This window comes from Canis lupus, chromosome 20, assembly GCF_003254725.2.
Source record: "Canis lupus dingo isolate Sandy chromosome 20, ASM325472v2, whole genome shotgun sequence".
Classification (NCBI taxonomy): Eukaryota; Metazoa; Chordata; class Mammalia; order Carnivora; family Canidae; genus Canis; species Canis lupus.
Window position 1 is genome coordinate 1196949 of NC_064262.1, and position 24739 is coordinate 1221687.

Here is a 24739-nt window from a genome sequence, read left to right on the forward strand (position 1 = left end):
TCCTGCCTGAGACAGCATGCCAGGCAACCTGAGCCATCAGCTTATTGCAGGCAAATCTTCGAGACTCGTTTGTCATGGTTTTGGAGCTTTGAAATTGACAGTTTGCTCGAGGGGCTTGATTTCCATAGGGGTTTTCTCCTGTGTCATGGCACACTGGAGGCTGGTGGAAATGTGGATATCTGGATTTCCAGGCTGTTGGGGACAAGAGGGATGCTCCCCCTCACTCTGGGGATGCTCCTGTCTGCTTCCTGCCTGCCTCCTGCAGGATGTTTAGGGGACATCCAGAATTCTGATGTGAGCGCACAGCACCGCCGGTCGCAGCGTAGTCCTGAAGGCCAGTGGGACCCCCTGAGCCACTGACAGAGGTGGCCTTAACAAGGAGGGGTTTCCTGGAACGGCGTCCTGCCCAGGTTTGACTAGCTGTAATGCCAAGGATTATGATTTGAGACCCTGGAAAAGGGTAAAAACATTCCACCAGCCATAGCTCTAATTATCACGGTTGCCCATATGTTCATAAGCGCAGATTTTTTTTGTGTGTGTTGTTATGTGTGCAATTCTGTGGTCTCCTGCTGTGCTTCTCTTGCATTTCTTTCTCTGGGTTTGGCTCCTAGAAGCATGTGTGTATGTGTCTGCTTGGGGTGAAGGGCAGCAGCCTTCCAGCATTTTTCCTGTCTTGAATCTGTTTTCCCCTTGTCACTCTCCTTTCTCATCCCTACTGTAATTCTCCCTCTTCAGCCCGGTTTTCTGCTTTGCTGAAGGAAAGGAAATTCTCCTGGATGAACCCTTCCTTCTCATCTGTTCTTCCCCACTCGCTTGTTCGCTCATCCTACAGGGAAGCCAAACTCCTTACATATGCAGATGTGGGCATATTTTTCTAAAATGAGGTTTTCCTACATGATTGTGAAGTTACTGAATGCTTCCAGAAGGAGGTGCAAAAACATGATCACCTGTCTGGCTCTGAAATACTAGCATTTTGCTGGTGATAATATACAAAAGGAAAGCACCTCCCAAATCCCAGGAACTAGAGATTGGTGAGGCAGACAGGGGTGGGGGTCATGGGGTAAAAGGGGCACTGGAGAGGGGGCGTAAAGAGGCACAGTTCTAAGGCTTAATTGCACCAGTCTTGAGAAAGATTTTCCATCTTCTCCGTGGATAATTTTATTCCCGTAATGGCTGAGAAGATGAAGAACACGGCATCCGACAATCTTTTTTATTAGCTGTTGCTTTTATATAATTCTGCTTTCATTTGTTGAATACTCTCAGACCTTGACATTTTCAGCTTCTGTACACACAGCTTAAGGGCCTTCCAATCAGCAGGCTCCTTTCTTTTCTTTTTTTTTCCCCCCATTTCCTCTTAAGTTTAGAAATTGATGGTGGAAGCCTGTTTAGGGGGAAACTTGGAACAGATGCTGAATCATCCTTGACCACCCAAAATAGTTGGGAGTGTGGCCAGGGGCCAGAAAAGGTTGGAATGGGGAACACAGAGGCCTGGGATTGTGGAGGTGCCATACTTTGTGCACCAGCCTCTTAGCTGGAACCCTGCTGCCCTTCTGCCTGTAGGACACTGTTTCCGAGTGCTGGCCCATTGTGATTGGCAGGGAAATCCTGTGCAGAATCCAGACTCATTTTCAAGGGGAGGAGACATCTTGACCCCTTTGTACCACAGTATTTATTCCCTAGATGATTATTCTTAAGTGTGGAAATCATATTTTGTAAGGCTCCTATGCTTTATAATCTTTCTGAGTAATTGTTCCTCACGCCTACACTGCAAGATCTAAGTGAGTGTTTTTCCTTTCATCACAGAGAGCAGTGAGCTGCTGGGGGCACTAGGGCCTAGTGAGGGTCTTATGGCACCTGGAAGCAAATCCCAGATGTGGTGTTGACACAGGCTGTGAAGCAGGGGCAGCACGTGTTCACAGTGGGCCTGGGCCCACATACAGCAATGTATCACTGCCTTCTGCAGCCATGCTGTCCCTCCTCATGTCTCAGTTTCCTTGTCTACAAAATGGGGGTATGATGGGGTCAGCACCCTGAGGTGCTGATGGGGTCATTAGAGGAGGTGATGCCTGGAAGGTGTTGGCATGTGCAGGTGCCTGGCAAGTGCTGGCTCCTCTCTGTAGTGTGCAGTGGTTATTGGCAATCCTCTTTCAAGTCCTAATGCTTCAGGTTTGGTTTAATGGGTGAATGTGTGTATACGTGCACAGACGTATGTGTGCTGAGATGGATACTATCATTAGCGGTCGGATTGCTCTCTGGGATGTGGAAACCTCCTCTCCAGGCTTCACGGGGCTTTTCTTGGACGCCTGCCATAGTGTCTGTCTGTCATTCAGTATGCAGAGAGGTAGAAGAGGGCTCTGTGCAAAGCAATATGGAAACCATGTGTGCTCACAACTGGGTGTTTCTCAGTGTTAGAGAAGAGCGCCATCTTCCATTTCAGTATGTTGGGCGTAGGGTCCAGAAGGTGAAGCTGTCTACCACCTTGACTGTCAGAGCTGTGGCTGCTGAACCTTTTGCCATCCTCACTGGCCTCCCAGAGCCTTTGCTCAGCTGCCCTTTGTGTTTTCCTGTAGGAAACAAAAGAACTGGGAGTGGGCCTCTCCAGCGCTCCCCCTGGATTCAGTTATCTTTCTGCTAAGGGTGACTTGTGCCCCGCCTGAACCAGCACGTCTTCTGTCTTATGGTGGAAGCCTGGGGGCCCGCTGGCTCTGAACCCAGCAGCCATTAAGCTGACCACTCTGGCTGGCCAAGAGTGTGTCTTCTGCCCTCAGCCATGGGGCCAGGTCAGGGAGGTGGTGGAGAACAAGCCAGTCATAGAGTCCTAGGCCAGGCCTCGATAATTTACCAGCCTTCTGATTCTGAATAAATAGTTTAAGTTCCAAAGCTTCAGCTGTCTTATCTTTGAAACAGGAATTTTAAGACTAACCTACCAGTCCTTTGGAGGATGAGTGGTCATTAGTGTATGAGTATCTGATGTAGGAGTTTTCAGTTTCATGTCATTTCCATCCTTTTCCTTTTCTTTAATAAATGCATAGCCATTTATTAATTCCAAATTCATTTAATTCTGCTAAGTGCACAGAGATGGTTCTGACAGTTGTGATTCCTACCTCAGGGAATTCACAGCACAGTTTGGGAGGGGAAGAAGATGTGAGGAATGGGATCCCAGGTAGGAAGATGCCTGAGTGCCAGCTTCCTGCCAGCGGACCTGCCAGCCCTGTAAAAATGGTCTCAGTTTTCCCAAACTCAGCAACTACAACGTGAGGAGTGCATTTTGGGGGTGTAGCTTCACAGACTGGAGGCAGGGAGAAAGGGAGAACCTGAGAAATATGTGTGTTCTTCCTGGATCTCAGGCTCTTTCCCCCAGAATGTAAATCTCTGTTCCTGCCCCTGTTGGATACATATGCCATCCCAACATTGATATGTGAACAGTCAGCCCTTTTCTTGTTTTTTTCTCTTTGCTTCTACTCTGGCTTTCTTTTTTTAAGGAACAACTGTCATGTGATCCTGCCAAGCCTGCAGCTTTCTCAGTGACAGCACTAAACAGCCCCCTGCCTGGTGTCCCTGGGGGTGTCAGTCGGAGTCTGTTCAGGAAAATAGGAGCTGCTCTATGACGCAGAGGAAGAGGAGTTAAATGTGGAGGATTCTGCTTTACAAAGAGAAGGTAGCCCACTGGTCAGAACACATGGAAAGGGCCTGGCCTCACACATGTCGAGGAAATACAGTTGCAGCCATAAGGCAGCACCATATGTACTCAGTAGAATGGGTGATGTGGGAGCAGTGGACACTGCCAGGTGCTGGCAAGGCTGTGGTTAGCCCAGGCCCTCCATACTGCTGGCAGGGAGGTAAATTGGTGAAGCTACCATAGAAAACTGTTACCCATTGTCTGTTAAAGCTGAACACAGGCTTACCCTATGACTTGGCAATTCTGTGCCCAACAGAAATGTGTCCATAGGTTCACTGAAAAACCTAACAAAAACTGTAGAATGTTCCCTGCAGGATCATTCACAATCACCCCCAACTGTCAACAGGGGAATAGATAAATCACAGTAGTCATTACTGTGGAGGCCCAGTCGGGCATGAGAATGAACTGGTTGTGGCCACAGGCAGCAATATTGGTGACTCACATCAACAGAACACTACACAGAAGGGCCAGCCATAGAATACATATACATTGCATGGATGTTGTATTACATGAAGTTTGAACACAGTGGAACTGATCTGTGGTGTTAGGAAGTGGGATAATTGCTACCATTGGGGGAAGTAATGAGGAAGAGAATATGTGGGGGGTGGGGGCTTGTAGGGCAGGGTAAAACTCCCTTTCTTGATGTGGATGCTAGTTACACAGGTGGGTTCAGTGATGAGAATTCATCAAGCCATGCTGAGAGGTTTTGAACTTTTCTGTTAGCATGTTCTACTTGATACAAAGTCGGATACAGTTGAGGATGGCAGATCTGCCTTTAGGTACCAACCATTTCAGCTACCTACCTCTGTCTCTCTCTCTCTTTCTCTCTCTCTCTCTGCACTTCCCTAGGCCCTGTGCCCCTTGTGTGTTCTAGCACTCACTATGCTATTGTGTGGCTGTTGGCATCTGTGACTGTTTCTCCTTCCAGACTATAAAGGCCTGGAAGCTCAGAGTCCTCCCTGGTCTGATTCATTGAGGGTGATTCATCACCAAGGGCTGGGGATGCAGTGTCTGGTACAGAATAGGTGCCCAGTAGATGTTTGCAAGAATAAAGAAAGTATGTATGCGCAAGCAGGAAACAGTGACGCAGTGGGGGTTCCGGGAGAGGGAGGAAAGCTTCTTGGTGGAAGCTGTGTTTGGAGAATGAGCAGTATGGAGCGGGCAGCCCACAGAGCAGGACATGAAGAATGTGGGGATTTGGGATAGAGACCCCAACCCAGGTGCTTCCATGTGACCATTGGCGGTGGGTTGGGAAGCTATAAAAATAGATTGGGATCACATCATGAAGGACCCCAGATGACTGGCTAACCAGTTAGCCTTCCTTTGGGATAATGTTGGGAGTTCTCGAAGAGCTGTCAGCTGGAGAAAGAGTTGTACTTGAATGTCCAGAAGAATAATGGTGCCATTAAGGAGAAAGAAAAAAATTCAAGTAAGCCACGACACTTGGGGAAAGTTGTGAGTTTAATTCTAGACCTGCACATACAAGGTAGAGATGGCCAACAGATGACTGAAAGTGTCAGACATGGAGTTCTGTGTCCCTCAAGATGACAGCCACCACGATGTTATGAGCATCTGCTATGTGCCAGGCTCTTTTACATAAATTATTGCTAATCCTTGCAGCAACCCTGCAAGGTAGATTATGTTATACATTTTACAAATGAAGAAACTGGGAATCAGGTTAAATGAGCTGCCAGAAACCATGTAGCTGATGGATGAAGTCAGAGCTCTGAAGTCTCTGCTCTTCCCACCACGCCACGCTGCCTCCCAAATCGGCTCAGGAAGAAAAGTTCCAGAGAATGTGGTTGACAATGCCAAATGCTACAGGCCACGGAGGGCTAGAAGAGAGGCCCATTAATTGCCTCTTGAAGGACATGTAAGTTATCCTGAGAGAGCCTTTCCAGTATTGCCATGTAGAACGAAGCTGAGTTATGAGGGCCGCAGTGAATGAGAGAAGTGGAGGAAACGGGTGTAGACCATTCTTTCAAGAACTTTCATCAAAGGGAGAACATTGCTGACTTAAGAGGGAGTGACTCTCTCGTATTTATGGGAGGAGAATTCGTAATGTGTCCCTGATGGGTCCAGTGGAAGATGGGTCCCAATGGGGGTCAGAAGGCATGCAACAGAAAGGGCTACCTTCACCCCAGAGGAGTGTTCTTAGAGGAATGGCCTTGTGGCTCCAGAGGTGGAGTGACTTCCAGCTCAGTGTTGAGTGAGCAGTATGTCTTGTTAGAAGAACTGCTAACCACAGGCATTTTTCCTGAGTGTGGGGAGACTTGCTTGGTGTCAGGCTTGACATTGGTACCAGAGAGCCAGAGAGAGGCTCACCACTTAGGATGCAAGACTGAGGCATGGCAAGTATTCCCAGTATGACATGCCCCCAGAGAGAAGCTGCCAGAGTATTCAGAGGAGGGAACAGATAACAGTGACCTGAAAGCAATGTGGCAAGAAAGTGGCCTGTTTGGGAAGGAGCCCACCACTGATCATTGTGAGGAGCAGTTCTTTACCTGCTGAGCAACTGCTCTGAGCCCAAAGGACTTGTGAAGATTGTTGAGTCCAGACATTCTTCCCTAGTGGCTAGAGAAGGACACCCACACACCTGTAACCCAACCAGTACTGCTTCATAATGGTAGCAGCATAAAAATGGCCATTTTGTGTGTTCTTAACAGGGTACTGTAAGTGATAAGTGAAAGAACATACTACTTAGAGATTTAGGACAGCCTTTCTTAGAGAGAATGGGCTTTTTGTACCTGTGCTGGTAGGACCCAGTTCTTTTGATGAGGAAACAAAGAAATAGAGAACCATTGATCCAACCCAATTATTTTCACAGATAAGAAAAGGGCCCCAAGGCAGCTAAGTGGTTTGAGAATCACTTGTATGGCTGCAAGCACTGGGTTTTTAGATCTAAAGGGACCTGGGTTTGAATTACAACTTTACCACCTGCTGGCTTTATAGGCAAGATCAAGTCACTTAAGCCCTGGAGCCTTGGGAGTTTTCATCTTTACAATGGGGACAGTAGTAATTACATTTTCAAGATAATAAAGGACATGACATAGGACCTAGTCCATTGTAATATATATCTTAGTACCTGCCATTACTGCTACCAGCCAGATCTAATAATATAACTGCTGTTGCTCCTATTGTCCCCAGAGGTCACATAGCTAATTAATAGTATAACTAGGACTCAGGTTCCTTGCAGCTGTGTCCATGAGTCTTACAGTTTTTCCACCGTAGGGTAAGAGTAAGGGTTAACAACAGGCTCTGGAGGTAGATGCTTTCGAATCTTGGGTCCCGCCACCACCTCCACCCCCACCCCTGTCACCTCCACTGCCACTGCCTCGTGGTCCTGCATTCCCTGTATCTACTCTGTACTCTACTTCTGGTCTGTTTGCTACAGGTCCCATCTTCTCAGAAGTTCTCTCTTTTATCTCATAGTAACCTCTGAGGTGAGGGGGGAGCAGAGACTACTCTGTGGGACATGTGGAGAGGCTGTGGCTTTCCTGGGCCTTGAGGTCAGGCTTCCCTGGGATAGATGTCTGTGCCAGGGCCCTGCTGAACAGGCTGCACGACTCCTCTTTGCTATGTACAGTGCCTGAGTTATGTCACTTAGGTTTGGGGGGGCTGTTTATCATAAAGGAAAATAAGGATGCTCAGAGAGGTTAAGGTATGGTGCAAGGTTTCACAGCCATTCTACTCCAGGTCCAAGATTTAGACAACTCTTCCTGAATCCCATGTCTGTAAAACAGGAATAGTAGTTCTTATCTTGCAGGATAGTATTGAGAATTAAATGAATTGATAGAGTATTGCTAACAAACTCTCTGTCTCTGAAGCTGGTTTTCTTGGTGCTCAGTAGCTAACATTTGCTGAGTATTCCCCCATATGGAAAGCACTAGCCAAACCATAGCCATCTGAATTGCCTCCTTTTGACCTACACAGTGACCCAGGAAGCTGACTGATAAAATGACAACTGATCTTGTTTGAATTGTTGTTGTCAAAGTGCCAGGTGTATCCCAAGTGCATCACATGTTCTCATTCATCACATTTGCAAAACAGTCCCACAAGGTAGGAACTGTTACCATTCCCATTGTATAGGCAAAGAAACAGGCTTTGAAACTGGCAGCAGTTGTCACTTGAAGGATTTGGGATCATAGCAGTCCGTTTGCTGTCCATGGGCCCAGGCAGGCTAAATGCAGGGATTGGTTGTTCATCGGTCTGCCGCTCAGAGTACTGTTTGAAATTGCATTGAAATGATCTACAGTGGAGGTGCCTGGGTGGCTCAGTTGCTTAAGCTTCCAACTCTTGGTTTCAGCTCAGGTCAAGATCTCAGGGTTGTGAGATCCAGCCCCACGTCAGGTTCCGCACTCAGTGAGGAGTTGGCTTGGGATTCTCTCCCTCGCCCCTCCCCCCTGCTCACACTCATGCATGCACTCTCTCTCTGTCTCTCAAATAAACTTTAAAACAAAAGATCTAAGATCTATAATGGAATTTACACTAAGCAGAGGAGTAAAATAATATAATGAACCTCTCTGTCCCTGTCCCCCAAACTTAACGATTTTGCCACATTTTCTCATATTTATTTATTTTTCTCTTCGTTCTTTGTTTTGAAGCAAATCTCAGTGACCATGACATTTCCCTCTACATACTTCAGTATGTGTTTTTGAAAAGTATGGACATTTTCTTATATAACTACAATATTGTTATCTTGCTTCAGAGAATTAACATTGATTTCCCTGATTTCCTCAAAAATACCTTTTCCCAGTGGGGTGTCTGTGTGTGTGTGTGTGTGTGTGTGTGTGTGTGTGTGTGTTGCTGGTGTAAGTCAGGATCCACTGGAGTTGCCACATTATAATTGGTTCTTAGTCTTTTTTTTAAATATTTTATTTATTCATGAGAGACAGAGAGAGAGGCAGAGACACAGGCAGAGAGAGAAGCAGCTCTATGTAGGGAGCCTGAAGTGGGACTCGATCCTGGGTCTCCAGGATCACGCCCTGGGCTGAAGGTGGTGCTAAACCGCTGAGCCACCCAGGCTGTCCAAGTTCTTAGTCTTTTAAGAGTAAGTTTTTTGTCACTCAGAATAGACCCTATCCCCTCTTTTATGCCAGCGACTTGTTGCAAAAACTCCTTAGGTTTATATTCCCATCTTTCTCCTTCATGGTGTAGAACCTGATCCAGAGAAGGGAAGAACCAACTGCCTACTTCATTAGGAGGTGAAATGATCATGTGGGGAGAGAGGGTTAACCTCAGTGGTTAAGTTGCTGTTCATGGCTGCAGATTTATGTCACTCCCTCCATTACTGTTGCTAGGGTCCTTTTAAGCTCAGTATCTCCTCCTGAAGTGGTTTCTGCACTGTGCCTGGCAGCAGCTGCATGTTAATGCTGCATGCAGCACTTCCTGTGATGTGGTTATTGTCTGTTGGTTTTCTCCCAGCAAATTTAGTCTCCTAAATAGGTCCTTATGGATTGAAGAGCAGAAGTGCCTGTCCATCATGTATGCAGGTTACCACCTATCCCTGCTGGAAAAGACCCAGTTAAACAAATAATTCTAATTAAATAGACACTCTTTGGCCTCTTACTTTCCTTTCCTTTCCTTTCCTTCTCTACTCATCTCTTTCCAGCTTTGATCAGCTCAATTTGACTGAGTGAATTCCTTTGGGCCTTTCCTTCAGCCCTTGGCCATGATGATGGTGGGATGCTGCAGACAAATCTGGGGTTACCCTTTGATCTCTCTCTGCTGGCACTCTGCTGTTCCCACTGCCCTGATGACCCAGTCCTATCCTGTTACCAAGCTAATAGCTCCTGTTCTTCCTTTGTTCTCTTGCCACAATGGTCACCCCTTGGTCATCTCTGTGTTGAACTGAAACCATCATCTCTCCACTGGTGTCCTTTTAACCAGACCCTCCACCTGTGATCTGGTATCTCCTTGTTGCAGAAGGAACATTTCTAAAGCCCATCAATGACTCCCTGAGGCATTCAGAAGAAAGCTGGGATTCCTGAGCCTGGCCTGCCAAGGCCTTGGCTCTGTGTCCACCTGGCATGCTCTCTGGCCATGTGGCCTTTCTCATGACATTAGGATCACCCCAGAGACCTTCTTTGACCATTTCCTGCTGCTCCTTCTGTACAGGGCTGCCACCTAACCTAGCTCACTGTATTGTCCCCAGAGCAAACTCAGTGCCTGAGAGACATAGATGCCTAACATGGCAGCTCAGAACAGATAGATGACAGCCCAGAGAAGTCAGCAGCACTTTGGACTTAGGTGCATGGAAGTAGGTGGAGGTGGTTCTTGGAGTATAACCCTCTGAGCCACCCCTGTGCTTGGTGCTGGTAGGGAAGCCAGACCTGTCCATTATAAAAATCCTGCCGTGGTGCTTGGCACCCTTATCCAGCTGTGGGGCAGCATTCCCTCATACTTCTCTCTCTCTCTCTTTCTTTTGAGAGTGGGGTGGGGCAGAGGGCGAGAGATAGAGAGAAAGACAGAGGAGTGGGGGGATCTTAAGCAGGCTCCACGCCCAGCACAGGGCCTGACAACAAGGCTCAGTCTCATGACCTTAAGATCAGGACCTGAGGTGAAATCTACAGTCAGGTGCTTAACCCACTGAGCCACCTAGGTGCCCTGCTTATACCATTTCTTAAGTAGCACATGTTGACAGTAGAAAAACCAGAATTTTCAGATAAGCCCAAAGGATAAAATCAGATTTACCAAGTCAGACCCCCCAGCTAGAGAGGTAACGATCATTAGCTTCTTGGTGGACACTGCCAAAACCTGTTTCTGTTACGGTTATATTGGCCATGTTATAATATGGTTGACCCTTGAACAGTATGGGTTTGAACTTCATGGGTCCCCTAATACACAGATTTTTTACTATACAGTACTGTAAATGTATTTTCTTTATGATTTTCTCAACATTATCTTTTCCTTAGCTTTATTGTGAGTATATAATACATATAACATACAAAATATGTGTTGATCGACTATCTGTGTTGCTGGTAAGACTTCTGGTCAACAGTAGGCTACTAGTAGTTAAATTTTGGGGTAGTTGAAAATCATATATGGATTTTTGACTCTGTGGTGGAGGGGATCACTACCCTTCACCCTGGCTGTATTTGCAAAAATGAGAACATAACCATGATGTTCTTTAGGAGTCATTTTGAAACTCAAATCTATAATGAACCATTTTCCCATCAAATCTGTTTCTACACTTAATTAGTTATGTACTACTCCTTATTATGAATGTCCCATAATCTACTCTTCCATAATCTACTCTTTCCTATCACTGCATTGTTATGTTGCTCTAGGCTTTTCCTATTAGAGAAAAAAAAAAAAAAAGCTTATCCTTTAAGCTGCCTGAATTCAGCTTTTTTCTTAGGAAAACTATTTAGAATTGTAGTTGCTAGGCCATCGACTGTCCATCCTTCAGGCTTGGGATTACATCTTGCTAGACTGCCATACAGTGGGGGTAGTAACAGGGTGCACTTCCGTTTGCAGTATATAATGACACCACCCTCCCTTCCTTCAGCAACATGGGCTGTTTTCCTCTTTCTTTTTAAAATTAATTACAAATGTAATGCATATTTGTGAGAAGTCCAAGCACTATGAAAGCATGCAAATTGTGGTCCCAACTTCTCCAAAGAACCCTGGTAAATGTGCTTCTAACCATCCCCTGGGATTGTCAGCCTTATTTCTGTGAAGAACACAGACCTGGTTTGGTTTTTACAGTTGGGTTCTTAGTTTATTCTTTGCTAACTTGCCTCCTGCACCTAATAATACATCTTAGACAACTTTGCATATCACTTCTCTTTGTCCATCAGATCTACCCACATGGCAGGGATCGGCATTATTTATTTATTTAACCATTATTTATGTAACCATTTTCCTGTTAATGGACATTTAGGGTTCTTTTCACAATTAAATTTAATGGAGACATCCAAATTTCTCTTCAGAAATATATACCAACAAAATGGTTTGAGAGTCCCCCCCCCACACACACACATATACCATCACAGCCTTTTATCAACCTCTAAAATGTTTGCATTTCTTTAATTATTAATATGGCCATGCACCTTCTCTTGTAGTTCTTCTTTTGAGAACTGCCTCTTCATATGATTTTTTGGTTTTCTTTTTTTTTTTAAAGATTTTAAATAAATTTTGAGAGAAAGAGAGGGAGCGAGGGAGCATGAGCAGAGGGAGGGGCAGAGGGAGAAGCAGACTCCCTGTGGAGCAGATGTGGGGCTCGATCCCCAGGACCTGAGATCGTGACCTGAGCTGAAGGCAAATGCTCAACTGACTGAGCCACCCAGGTGTCCCTGAGTTTTTGTTTTCCTATTAGGTGATAAACTTAAGCTTGCCCTTCCCCATTTTCATTGGTTTTTAAGTTTGTTAATTTAATGGGAAAAAATTGGTCTTTTGAATTTGTACTTTTTCATTACTAATTAAGTGATCATGTTCATTGCTTTAAGAAGGCTCATTTATGCACTATAATCACTATTGATTTTCTAGCCTGGAGGGACTCTTTCCTGACATAGGATGTTCTCCTGTTTGTTTCTCCAGCTGCTGATTAAGTTAGCCCCTGACTGGACACTGCAGGTTGGAAAAGCATGGAATTGGGGTTCACCCTGGGGTCTGACTGCTTACCTCAGCTCTTGCTAACTGTGTGACCTCAGGCAAATCAGTTGACTTCTGTGAGCCTGGGTTCCTCATTCTTCAGGGAATGAGGAACAACCTTATTGGATTGTTGCTAAGGACTGAATGAGACGACTTGTGAATGTGCCTGTCATACCGTGCGTAGATGTTAGCCGTGCCCCCTCCTTTTCAGATGATCCATGCTGTTAATGGACAGCTGGAGTTGTTCATCATTTTGGAGTCAGCTCAAGTGTCCTGCATGTAACTACAACCCCCTGGTTCTGTTCACACCCTCTGGAGTAGCAGCTGTCACAGAGCCAGATAGGATGAACCTGTGTGGTATGCCAGAGAGGTGAGGACTAGCCTCCCTCCTGTCCTTCCTCAGTGAAGCTGTCACCCTGGTTCTCTCAGGCTTTCCTCACATTGATGGTGGTGGGGGGCAATCTAACCGTTCTCCTTTTGCTCAGTTTTAGCTTGTCCCTGTCCCTATGAGCCCTGGAACTGAAGCCAGCATACGAAGGCGCTAGGGATAGGGGTGGGATAGGACTGAGCTGTCACCCCCACAGACCCTCCCAGAGGAACATTACCCCTGGCAGCACTGTCTGAGCTGCTTTTGGCTGTCTCACTTGGGCTCAGCTCCCTTGGGCTTTGTGCGTGCTGTGGGGCTCTCTACACACTGCCTTATTCTACATGCGTATGGCTGCAGGTTTGGGATCCAGGGACAGAACCTTAACCCTATCCCTGTTAATGTTCATCCTATTGAGTGGACAAGTCTGTCCTTAGCTTTTAAGATGTGTTTAGATCCTGTTACCCATCCAATATATTGGGTCTCCCTCTGAACCTCATGTCATCAGCAGATCTGATCAGTGATCAGCAGATCATCTGATAACGATGCTGAGTCAGAAGGAAGGTGTCACACTCTGTGGTCAGCCATCTGTCCTCACTCTTCAGACTTTGAAGAATGGGAGTGCTATTCCAGGTCCCTTCTACATTTGGTCCTCCCACAGGTATAGCATGGGGCAGAATCTCACTGAGTAGAATTCACTGTGGGCAGTGTCCCCATCAGTCTGGGTGGTGTCCCTACACTGTGGGCAGTGTCTCCATCACTCTGGGCAGTGTCCCCATCAGTCGGTGGTGTGTGTATCATTCTGGGCAGTGTCTCTATCACTCTGGTCCATCTGTCTCTACACTCTAGGCAGTGGCCCCATCACTCTGGGTGGTGTCCCTGTTACTCTGGGCAGTGTCTCTATCACTCTGTTCCATCTGTCCATACATTCTAGGCAGTGGCCCCATCACTTTGGGCAGTGTCCGCATCACTCTGGGTGGTGGGCCTATCGCTCTGGACAGTGTTCCTGTCACTCTGGTCCATCTGTCCCTACACTCTAGGCAGTAGCCCCATTCACACTGGGTGGTGTCCCTGTCACTCTGGGCAGTGTCTCTTTCACTCTGGTCCATATGCCCCTATACTCTAGGCAGTGTCCCCATCACTCTGGACAGTGAGTATCTCTGTCACTGTAGGCAGTGTCCCATCACTCCTAGACAGTGTCCCCCATCACTTTGGGTGGTGTCTCCATCGTTCTAGGCAATGTAATGACTTTATGACAAAAGCACTGTGTCTAGATGTCTTGTTTCCTACCAGCCTGGGCTTCCTTCTGATGGCCGTGACTTCCATTTCTGAATACTTAAACCATAGAATTATCTCAGGGATCTGTGGCTAGCTCACCAATCTGATATTTGCAAAAATCCACCTTTTCTCCCCTTTGCTAAATTGGATGTTGTCTCGTCTCGGGCATCTTCTCATTTTCTCTGAGTTCTTGAGATTGCCAGCAACGAGCATGTCTCTTCTGTACGTTAATTCAGAGCTGAGATGTGATTCATCTGGATCAGGAGATTTGAATTCATTTAGTGTGACTAGATGTTCTCTCACAATCTCTTCTCCGTCTCACGTTTCAATTCCCTCATATCAGTGTTTGATTTACCCTTTTCAGTCTGAAGATTGTTCTCCTTGATAGAAAATGGGAGTTTATAGTTCTTTCTCTCTGTCATCTATTAACTGAACACCTTTCACCCCAATATGGGCCTATCCCTTCTTGTTCCTATAGCTCCTGATCCAATTTTAAAAGCCCGTTTTTTGTCCTTAATATTTTCCAAATGGCTCAGTTTGCCTGGGCCTTAGCTTTCCAGACCTTGTTCTTGCAGCCTGGGCCATTCCTTAGTGTTCCTAGTGGATCCTGTGCCCTCCCTGACCTGCGAGATGTGGTGACCCCATAGATCAGGGTCTCCCAGGGCTCCCACTCCCACGTACACATGGCAGGAATCCCCTCTACACTCTTGCACTCCCTGCCCTCCCTCCCCAGGAAATCTGACATGCCTCTCGAAGGAGTAACAAGCAGGGGCATGTCATGATCTTTAGATGTGTTGGCCCTGAAGACAGCTCTCCTTCCCTTTCTCCCTTATTGAGATAATTTGTGATTGTATTTCTCAGAAATGAGTTTTCAAAGGCTCCTATCCCTCTTTAGCTTCCTTTTCTAATAAAGGAATGCTTTGTGACAGGGGTGATTTTGCCATCCAGAGGATATTTGGTGATGTCTAGATCTATTGCCTGTCATGACTGGGGCAGGGTGCTATTGGCACTAGGGGGTAGAGGTCAGAGATGCTGCTAACCACCCTATAGTGCTCAGGACGACCCCACAACAAGGAATTATGTTGACAGTGCTGAGCCGGGAGACCCCGTCGTAGAACAACATTGTGGGCCTCGTGGTCACCCAAGGTACCTGGGGAGTCATAGACCAGGTGGGGCCTGCAGCTCCAACACATTAAGGAGCACATACAGGTGATGCTAACATGGGTGCTTCCTAGACCACTATTGGAGAAACGCTGTTTTAATGCCTGGAATTCATTAGAATCTTTATTCCAGTGCAAGGACCCCAGGCACTCCCAGGTTTAGACTTTCCATTTCCTGAGCGGTTAGGAACTCTGAGATCACACAACACCTACTCCCTGGAGTAGGACTGGACTTAGGTCCAGCACCTTGTTTCTTTGGAGAGCCCAAGTCTTCATCCCTGTCTTCTAAAGCCTAGGTGCCAGATGAGACAGCCCTGAGATGCTGCCCCTATCACCACTGACTCTTTCCCTGGGCAGTAGTCTGCCTGAGGAGAGGTGCTGCTAATTTCCCACTCAGTCCTAGCCTTGGTTCTTCCTTCCTTTGTTCTAAAGTCACATCTTAGCATGTTTGTCAGGTTGGGCATGTATTTTTTTGTCTTCTGGACAGGAGTGACAGAAGTCTATAATACTGAGTCAGCTCTTCTTGCCGCTTGCCTGGATGCAACTAGTCATAAAAAGCCACGGCCATATGAGCACTTCTGTGTACCTCCATTTCCCAGCACATGGAAACATTGTGGGTTGCAAAGTGTTCTAGGCTGCAGCGTGTCTCTATTGAGAGATTGCATAGAGGCTACCTAAGCCCTGTCATCTCCTCTGGATGAGAAACCATGCTGGAACCGGTACAAGGCCACAGTGCTGCTTGCTCTTCCCGTGTCGCCAGAACAAAACCTGGTGATTGCTCAAGTGCATTAAGTACAAGGTTTGTCTTTTTTCCTTTCTCTCCCTGCCTTGCTGCATCTGTTCCTTCGTTCAGGTCCATTTTTCACTGCATGCCTCACTGATATCACCAGTGGTGTTGGCAGAGTGAGTGCTGAGGAGGGAATACTTCATTGTCTGAGGTCAGAGAGACCTCCTGTGCACTCAGTTCCCATCCTGACTATTGCTATTGATTCGGGGTGCAAGATGCCAGTTCAACTGAGCGCTAGTTCAAGTTGGTCAGCCAGAGGAACCTAATCTGCAGGGCTGGGTCTGGCTGGAGTACGATGATAAGACCTCAGCTGTCCATGCTGCTTTGCTGGCTCTGCACTCCCTGGCAGCCATCACCACTAAATGGGTGGGATGGCTTCTCCCAGAGAGCCATGACCTTGTTGCCCTCCTGCACCAGCTTTCCCATGCCATACAAAGCTCTTTGTCAAGTGCCTAAGAACCAGGTCCTTCATCTGAGGCTTTATAAGGGGATGCAGTCATTCCCATCAGATCAGTGATGATTCAGGACCTGGAGGACTATGAGTAGTTTGTATGAGACCACACAGCCTCATAAATGGTGGAAGTGGGCTTTACATGGAGGGTCAGCTGATTCCAGAATCTTTAGTCTGGCCCCCACTGTTCAATCTGTGATTTGTTTATCTTTTTAAAGGGTAGGAAGATGTGCCTTCAGAAGTGCCCCAGCCAAGCAGAAGCAGCCATGTTACCCTGCCTGTTGTGTGCCAGACTGTCCTCTCTAGACCCTTTGATGCCATGTCCTGCACTTGTGAAGTGTTTGTCCTAGCAGCTCATGGCTGCTCTGTCCTGTCCCTCTCAAGGCAGCCTGTGGAATTAAGCTCTTTGGTTGACATTACCACTTGCCATAGGTATAGTGAGTAACTGCAGCTTTGTTCCTATTCTCAGATCGGTGAGAGTGCTCACAGTAAAGTTGAACCTGAAAGAAGCCTTAGGAAGAAAAGTGGGTCATTGATTCAGAAGGAAAACCTCACAGAGCCAAAGGGCACAGAGCTCATGCAGGGTGGGTGCCAAGAGTACAGGATGGGCCATGCAGGGGTGCTGAGAACTGCCCAAGGCGACATGTGGCAGCGCTTCCGTGTTTAGGGCTCACTATCCCCTCGGGGCACATGTCTTCACACACTGCCACCCTCCCCTGGGAGTATGCAGCAAGGGGCCCCCTCACCCTCCACACTGGGAAATGTGAGGTCTGCTGGACTCTGGATTTTCCGAATTTAGCCCATTCCTATGCTTCCTAAATAGTTAAAAACTGTCCTCATTATGAGAGCCCCACTGCCCCATTGTGAGAGCATTCATCCCTAAAGTTCTCCTTGCCTTTAGTGGCAGTCCCCAGAGTCCAGATTTCTTACTGATCCTGTCAATCCCCTGCTCAAAGTAATGATCCCCACCTCTCCTTAGGGTCTGAACTCCACAGTCCCAGGCATTGGGCCCTGGGCTGCCATCTGCTCACAGTTCCCACAGCCCCACTCATGCTCTCCCACCAGCAAAACTGGCCTGTGGGAGCTTTGGGCTATACTCAGTGCTCCTTCTTGGGCCTTTTTGCAGCATGCTTCCCCCACATGTCCTGTACTTCATCTGGTTGGTTCCTGTATCCTCTTTAAGACAACTCAACCATTTCCTGCTCCAGGAAGCCTCTCTGGATACTCATGGCAGAGCGCAGTGTTCCCTAGCCCCTCTGTTGGCCACTGCAGTCTGACATTGGTCCATCTCTTGCCCTAATTTGAGCCCCTGGTTAGGAAGTGATTCTTACACACCAGAATCTAGAGCAGAAGAAAAGGGGAGGAGTAGGGTACTGTGTGAAACAGTTCCTCCCACCCTAGTACTGGTTCTGAGGGAGCCTGATGGCCTTTTCCCCACAGGGAGCCAGGCCTTTGGAGGGAAGGGCTTCCGGCCTTCTCATAATTGCAACTCAGACCCTTCACTAAACACCTGTGGACATATTAGGGGACAGTGTAGGCACATGGCTCAGACTATATCTAAAAGCCACATCAGACCCTTCCCTCAGACATCGAGAGCGCCAGTGATGACACAGGAAAAGCATTCCAGTTTTTATAGTATTTAAAGGCCTCCAGGGCTTGCGGTGAAGGCTCTTGATGGCATCATGCTTTATGCAGTTTTAAATAAGCCAGAATCAGTTTTGAAGTGTTTCAGTGTTAGCAGAAGCCTATGATCCCAGATTTTAAACTCAGGCACAGGGCAGCCAGGTTATTTACCCATGTTAAACGGCTTGTGAAAGGGCTTCTCAAAAACAGTGTTCCATATTTTATTTGAAATGCCTTGGGATATAAAGAATTCATGCACCATATAACCATAAAAATATCACAACGTAAACCTGTAGGATCCTGTGCTTTCTGCTATTCTCCCAGGAGGAATATTGGTCATTTCATCATTGTCTCCTGTTAAAATGGTCAGACTCAGCAAATATTTTGGATATGTAGTAGCTTCTGAGGAGAACACCAGTGAGGGATAGAGTAATAGAATGTATAGAATCTTCTAATTCGCTCCTGATTGTTAGTTATTAGCTGGTGACTTTGCCTAACCCAGAATGATGGTACTTGCAGGATACCTACCCTGTGCCAGTCACTGTTTGGGCACTTTTAAGTAGTAGCTTGTGCATCTTGCTCCTTTGTGGATACTCAGTAAATGTTTGTTGTGTGCCTGTTGAGCAAATGAAAGAGAGCTCCCAGCCACCTTTGAGGGAAACCTGCTTTCTAATCAAGTTTCCACCAACTCCAGTGTCCAGAAGCACACATGACAGGCATCGTGAGAGGGAGGTGCTTGGAAAGGGCCTGGTGGGTTCAAATGATACAAAAGCCGCAGCAAAGGTATCTGGGAGTAGAGTTAATGTGAAGGCTTCTGAGTCTAGTGAGAAGAAACAGCTAAATTGCCAAGACTCCGGGGATGTTTGCCCATACATGGGAACTGTATATGAGGTAACAGATTAGTCTGCCAGAACTGTGACAGTGTTGTGTTGTCATTTTTGGTATTTGTATTTTGTGACATTTAAAGAAGTATGGTGAAATATAATTGTTAACATTTTATGTTTTGTCAGCAGTGTTTTATTGAAACTATCTCACTTCCCTCATGATTATGTGATCTTTTTTTTAAATAATAAATTTATTTTTTAATGGTGTTCAATTTGCCAACATACAGAATAACACCCAGTGCTCATCCCGTCAAGTGCCCCCCTCAGTGCCCGTCACCCATTCACCCCCACCCCCTGCCCTGCTCCCCTTCCACCTCCCCTAGTTCGTTTCCCAGAGTTAGGAGTCTTTATGTTCTGTCTCCCTTTCTGATATTTCCTACCCATTTCTTCTCCCTTCCCTTCTATTCCCTTTCACTATTATTTATATTCCCCAAAAGAATGAGAACATATAATGTTTGTCCTTCTCCAATTGAGTTATTTCACTCAGCATAATACCCTCCAGTTCCATCCACGTTGAAGCAAATGGTGGGTATTTGTCATTTCTAATGGCTGAGTAATATTCCATTGTATACATAAACCACATCTTCTTTATCCATTCATCTTTCGATGGACACCGAGGCTCCTTCCAGTTTGGCTATTGTGGACATTGCTGCTAGAAACATCGGGGTGCAGGTGTCCCAGCGTTTCATTGCATCTGCATCTTTGGGGTAAATCCCCAGCAGTGCAATTGCTGGGTCGTAGGGCAGGTATATTTTTAACTCTTTGAGGAACCTCCACACAGTTTTCCAGAGTGGCTGCACCAGTTCACATTCCCACCAACAGTGCAAGAGGGTTCCCTTTTCTCTGCATCCTCTCCAACATTTGTGGTTTCCTGCCTTGTTAATTTTCCCCATTCTCACTGGTGTGAGGTGGTACCTCATTGTGGTTTTGATTTGTATTTCCCTGATGGCAAGTGATGCAGAGCATTTTCTCATATGCATGTTGGCCATGTCTATGTCTTCCTCTGTGAGATTTCTGTTCATGTCTTTTGCCCATTTCATGATTGGATTGTTTCTTTGCTGTTGAAAAGTTCTTTATAGATCTTGGAAACTAGCCCTTTATCTGATAGGTCATTTGCAAATATCTTCTCCCATTCTGCAGGTTGTCTTTTAGTTTTGTTGACTGTATCCTTTGCTGTGCAAAAGCTTCTTATCTTGATGAAGTCCCAATAGTTCATTTTTGCTTTGGTTTCTTTTGCCTTCGTGGATGTATCTTGCAAGAAGTTACTGTGGCTGAGTTCAAAAAGGGTGTTGCCTGTGTTCTCCTCTAGGATTTTGATGGAATCTTGTCTCACATTTAGGTCTTTCATCCATTTTGAGTTTATCTTTGTGTATGGTGCAAGGGAGTGGTCTAGTTTCATTCTTCTGCATGTGGATGTCCAATTTTCCCAGCACCATTTATTGAAGAGACTGTCCTTTCTTCCAGTGGATAGTCTTTCCTCCTTTATCGAATATTAGTTGACCATAAAGTTGAGGGTCCACTTCTGGATTCTCTATTCTGTTCCATTGATCTCTGTGTCTGTTTTTGTGCAAGTACCACACTGTCTTGATGACCACAGCTTTGTAGTACAACCTGAAATCTGGCAGTGTGATGCCCCCAGCTATGGTTTTCTTTTTCAATATTCCCCTGGCTATTCGGGGTCTTTTCTGATCCCACACAAATCTTAAATAATTTGTTCTAACTCTCTGAAGAAAGTCCATGATCTTTTGATAGGGATTGCATTAAATGTGTACATTGCCCTGGGTAACATTGACATTTTCACAATATTAATTCTTCCAATCCATGAGCATGGAATATTTTTCCATCTCTTTGTGTCTTCCTCAATTTCTTTCAGAAGCGTTCTATAGTTTTTAGAGTATAGATCCTTTACCTCTTTGGTTAGGTTTACTCCTAGGTATCTTATGCTTTTTGATGCAATTGTAAATGGGATTGACTCCTTAATTTCTCTTTCTTCAGTCTCATTGTTCATGTATAGAAATGCCACTGACTTCTGGGCATTGATTTTGTATCCTGCCACGCTGCCTAATTGCTGTTTGAGTTCTAGCAATCTTGGGGTGGAGGCTTTTGGGTTTTCTATGTAGAGTATCATGTCATCAGCGAAGAGGGAGAGGTTGACTTCTTCTTTGCCAATTCGAATGCCTTTAATGTCTTTTTGTTGTCTGATTGCTGAGGCTAGGACTTCCAGTACTATGTTGAATAGCAGTGGTGAGAGTGGACATCCCTGTCTTGTTCCTGATCTTAGGGGAAAGGCTCCCAGTGCTTCCCCATTGAGAATGATATTTGCTGTGGGCTTTTCGTAGATGGCTTTTAAGATGTCGAGGAATGTTCCCTCTATCCCGACACTCTGAAGAGTTTTGATCAGGAATGGATGCTGTATTTTGTCAAATGCTTTCTCTGCATCTAATGAGAGGATCATATGGTTCTTGGTTTTTCTCTTGCTGATATGATGAATCACATTGATTGTCTTACGAGTGTTGAACCAGCCTTGTGTCCCGGGAATAAATCCTACTTGGTCATGGTGAGTAATTTTCTTAATGTATTGTTGGATCCTATTGGCCAGTATCTTGTTGAGAATTTTTGCATCCATGTTCATCAGGGATATTGGTCTGTAATTCTCCTTTTTGGTGGGGTCTTTGTCTGGTTTTGGAATTAAGGTGATGCTGGCCTCATAGAACGAAGTTGGAAGTACTCCATCTCTTTCTATCTTTCCAAACAGCTTTAGGAGAATAGGTATGGTTTCTTCTTTAAACGTTTGATAGAATTCCCCAGGGAAGCCATCTGGCCCTGGACTTTTGTGTCTTGGGAGGTTTTTGATGACTGCTTCAATTTCCTCCCTGGTTATTGGCCTGTTCAGGTTTTCTATTTCTTCCTGTTCCAGTTTTGGTAGTTTGTGGCTTTCCAGAAATGCATCCATTTCTTCTAGATTGCCTAATTTATTGGCGTATAGCTGTTCATAATATGTTTTTAAAATCGTTTGTATTTCCTTGGTGTTGGTAGTGATCTCTCCTTTCTCATTCATGATTTTATTAATTTGAGTCTTCTCTCTCTTCTTTTTAACAAGTCTGGCTAATGGTTTATCTATCTTATCAATTCTTTCAAAGAACCAACTCCTGGTTTTGTTGATCTGTTCCACAGTTCTTCTGGTCTCAATTTCGTTGAGTTCTGCTCGAATCTTTATTAACTCTCTTCCTCTGCTGGGTGTAGGATCTCTTTGTTGTTTTTTCTCTAGCTCCTTAGATGTGTGGTTAGCTTTTGTATTTGAGTTCTTTCCAGTTTTTGGATGGGTGCTTGTATTGCAATGTATTTCCCCCTCAAGACTGCTTTTGCTGCATCCCAAAGATTTTGAACGGTTGTATCTTAAAAACATGGGCAACTCTTTTAAATATGGTATTAATTATACCCTGTGACCACTTTTCCCCAAGTGTACTGGAATATACTGCATTGGAAAGTGGGGTTCACTTCACAGGAGTTCATTTTACAGCAAACTCTAACAATACATTTATTCCATTAAGGTAAACACCCTTGTTTTCTTTTAGATGGACTCAAATATGTTGGTGATTGAAGGGAGAATAAGAATTATGAGGAAAGCTGGATCAATAAAATTTAAAGAAGGAAAGCAGACAAATGACTCAACAAATTGAGAAATGTGAGCAGAATGGAGGGAATGGGTTTAAATGGAATCAGAAAGGCATCTGAAAAGCTTTTGGTAGGAGGAACATCTAAATTATGAAAATTTTAAGTCCTGGGGAATAGTGATCAACTGCTGACTAAGATTCTGAGGCCAAAGTCAGGCCTCTGCTGAAATAAGAAAAAAAAGATAGAAATGTGTGAATCTACTTAGTTTTTAAAAAGAAACTCAGGAAAGATAAACCAGAAACTAATGAGGTTGTTACCCACAGTGAGTGAGTGGAAACAGGCTGGGAAGACAAGAAAGCAAATGGGACATCTCTGAATGTGCCTTTTATGTATAGTTGACTTGTGAACCACGTTAATGTGTTACTTACTCAAAAATTAAATGGAGATGGTGTTAAAAATTAGTACAAACGGAAGTAAATGAACCTAGCTCTGTATCAGACATATGCCACTCCACACAGAGGAATAGTATTACTTTGGGTGGACTTCTAGTGTGGGCAAGATGGCTAGACTCATTTCTCCTTGCTCTTTCTTACCGAGTACAATTACTTATCCTTAAATAAACTGAGAGGCAACTATAGAAGTCTGAAAGGTAGGAAGAGGAAGGGATACTGGCTAGGGACCCTGGGACTGGAAGAACAACATAGGAGCATGGGTGCCTGCTGACCATCCCACCCACTGACAGAGAACAAACCCCGGCCAGTATCTTCAGCTCCCAACCTGTGGCAGACAATTGCCTAGGTAGGCTGATTGCCTCGCCAGATTGAGAGGAAGCCCTGCCAGCCATACTGGGTAGGCCCAGTGGCACCAGCAAGGGAGACCAAGCAGGAGCACTGCTGACAAGTGGCCCCAGGAAGCACTTTTTTTCCCTGTGGGCCAGAAACCCCCTTCTACCCAGAGACCCCAGTGGCTCAATAGCACCAACAGGGGGAATCCTGCCATAAAAAGTGGCCCAGATTGGGAGCACTCTTTGTCCAGTCACAGATTCTCTTTTCACCTGGAGACCCCAGGTAGCTAAGAAGTACTGGTCTGGAAAGCACTCTTTGTCCTGTGGGCCAGAGAATCCTATCTCCCACCCAGGAATACTGGTGACCTGCTGTCACCAGCAGGAGGCATCCTGCCACACGTTGCTGGAGCAGTAGTCTGTGTGTACTGTAGGTCAGAGACTCCCACCACCTGTAGGCACTAGGAGGCCTGACACTGGCAGGAGGGATTCCCACCACAACAAGTGACTGGCAAGGAAGTGCTTTTTGTCCCTACAGCCTGGAGAGGCACTTTCTGCCCCTACCAGCAACCCTAGCAGGGATCACAAGAGCCCCTGTGGCCTCAGATGAACCATGCAGACCAGAAAAGTACAATAAAGGCTCTGATTCAAGCAGCTGAGCAAATTCCAAAGAAGATAAGTCTAAAGAAATACACACCTAGACCCATAATAATGAAACTTCTGAAAACGGAGGACAAGAGAATCTTGAAAGCAATCAGAGAAAACCAACATATTCCTTACAAGTTAACTCTAATTTGACAGTGGAGTCTCATTTAAACCCATGGAGGCCAGAAGGAAGTGGCATATTTTTCAGATACTGAAAGAGAAAAATCTATAACCATGAATTCTATACCTGGCAAAACTATCCTTTAGAATGAACAGACAATAAAGATACTCTCAGACTACAGAAAATTAGAGTTTGTTGCTAGCTAACCTATCCTTAAAGAATGGTTGAAGTGAGTAGCTGGGTCAATTGGTAGAGTATGTGACTCTTGGTCTCAAGGTTGTGACATCAAGCCCCACACTGAGTCTAGAGATTGCTTAAAAATAAAATCTTAAAAAAAAAAAAAAAAAAAAAGAATGGCTAAAATAAGTTCTTCAAATAGAAATCAAATGATAATTTTGGAACATGAACAAGAAAGAGTGAACAATGGAAAAAGCAAAACTATGGATAAATACAATAGATCTTCCTTTTTCTCCTGAGTTTTTAAAATCATATTTGATGGTTAAAACAAAAAATATAATACCATCTAATGTGAGGCAAATATATGTAGAAAAAATATGCTCGAAGCAAAGGTGTTAAAAAATAGAAAGGATAAAAAAAACCTAAATAGTTCTAACCTAAAGTTTCCATAAATGGTTACCCTAAATGGTAAAGTCTTGATACCAGTCGAATATGCTAAGTTACATATGTATATTGTAATATACAGTGTAACCACTAAGAACATTTTATGAAGCAATATACTCAAAAGCACTATTAGAA

The 24739-nt window shown here is 45.3% G+C and overlaps 1 protein-coding gene across 1 annotated transcript in view; it reads left to right on the forward strand.

Annotated features, from left to right (window-relative positions):
• CHCHD6 (coiled-coil-helix-coiled-coil-helix domain containing 6) overlaps nt 1-24739 on the forward strand; it is a 248893-nt gene that overhangs the window by 131985 nt on the left and 92169 nt on the right. The gene's annotated exons all lie outside the window — the stretch shown is intronic.